The sequence below is a fragment of the Vicugna pacos genome, chromosome 1 (assembly GCF_048564905.1).
Source record: "Vicugna pacos chromosome 1, VicPac4, whole genome shotgun sequence".
NCBI classification, from domain to species: domain Eukaryota; kingdom Metazoa; phylum Chordata; class Mammalia; order Artiodactyla; family Camelidae; genus Vicugna; species Vicugna pacos.
In genome coordinates, this window is record NC_132987.1 from 82,587,721 (window position 1) to 82,589,617 (window position 1,897).

General features: G+C 38.2%; 1 pseudogene; it reads right to left on the reverse strand.

Annotated features, from left to right (window-relative positions):
• Positions 1-548: 548 nt before the first annotated feature.
• LOC102541135 (actin-related protein 3 pseudogene) lies at positions 549-1,060 on the reverse strand (annotated as a pseudogene).
• Positions 1,061-1,897: the final 837 nt, after the last annotated feature.

Sequence of the window (1,897 nt, forward strand, 5' to 3'; positions counted from 1 at the left end):
CATATGTGTGGTTGCACGTCTGTGGATTCAGTCAACCACGGAGTGTGTAATACTGTATTATTAACTATTGATAAAACCCACATATAAGTGGACCTGTGCAGTTCAAACCTTTGTTGTTCAAGGGTCAACCATACTAGGTTCTTAGTTCTAAAAGCACTTGCAACAAAAACCAATTTTCTTTTGTTGGGGATGGTAGTATTTCCTAATTACTGAAATTCCTTGTACCATGAAAGATTATGGACAAATGTCATGAGGCTGCTTAAAATTTTTTTAAAAATTTCTTTTATTGTGGTAATATTCAGCATGAAATTTACCATTTTAGTGTACACTTTTCTTTAAAGCGTACGGTTCAGTGGCATCAAATACATTCACATTGTTGTGTACGAGGCTACTTTTTGAAATGTATCTTTTACTTGGTAAGTTTTTTCCTTCAAAATAGAAAAGTGACATTCAAAGTTCCTGCACATGCATTGAAGTGAGGTCAATACTCTTGTAGAGAGATCTCTGACACCAACAAGATAAGGCTGAGTTATTTCACCTACTACTGCTTAGGTAAAGTCTGGATTAGCAAATTCTGGATGAAAAAAGGATTTCAGGTTCCAAGCATCTGTCATAACCAACGTCAATGGAAAATTCTTTCTTTGAGATTGCCCTGATTCCAGTATACTGTTTAATCTGCTTGGCCCATCTGTGTCATACTTGTTAAATTCTTTTACTAAATCTGGGCAGACATAACTATAGCACTCCTTTACTGCCATAGCTGTTTCCAATGGTTGCTCTACAGGAATTCCTACTTCTTGGCCTCTCAGCTGTTGCTGAATGAAATACATTACAGCTTGCCCTGTGATTGGAACGTGCCTACCTCAGCTGCCAATCACATGTCCTTTAGCTACAGGATGGACAGGAGCGGCACCATCTTAATACCGGTCACCCTCAGTTTTCCTACTTGTTTGGATGCTCAGGATGCTGTTAACACAGGCACAGCCTCCATGGCTATGTATCAGCCTGGACTGAGGGACTCAAACAGGATTTCAGTAGTATATTCTGTTTTCTGGAGCATTTAATCAAGAGAAAGTAATGACCTTCAGGTTCTGTTTTAAGTATTTAGAGAACATTTGCTGCATAAACCTTTCCATTAGGTGACAGTCTTAAACTATACCATGATGAACTGGCCACTTCACGGTACATGTGGCTTTTTTCTTTTACTTCATCCTTTTTCATTTCTAATTTTATTTGGGCTCTCTTGCTCTTTTTTTTAAAAATGAGTCTGACTGAAGGTTTATCAATTTTGTTTATCCTTTAAAAAACAACTCTTCTAAAAATCAGTTTCATTGATCTTTTCTATTTTTTGTCTCTATTTCTGCTCCAATGATTATTTCTTTCCTTCTTTTAACTTTGAGCTTTGTTCTTCTTTTTCTAATTTTGTTAGATGGGAAGTTAGGTTGTTTATTGGAAAGTTAGGTGGTTGATTCCTTGTTTCCTGTGGTAGGCCTGTATTGCTATAAATCTTCCTCTTAGAACTGCTTCTCCCCGCTCACCAGGTGACACCTGATGCACCTGTTGAGGAGTATTCCTAATACAGAGGTCTAGACATCAAGCTTTAGGAGCAGAAAACTCCCATGAAAATATTATACTGGGTTTGTACATTAAATGATTATTTCAGAAGACAAGTACGTACGTATTAGTTCACATGTGCAATCAGAATAATTAGTCAATGAGGAGGAAGGAGTTAATGCAGCTGGACTGTGACCCAGTTTCCCCCCAATTACCCTGGGGTTCTCCATGTAGGATGGGGGGAAGAAGGCAGGTAACTCTGTGTAATCTCCTAGACAGTATGATTCTGGACCTCCAGCAAAATACACTAATGATGTATGCTAGCAGGAGGGTCTTCTCTATG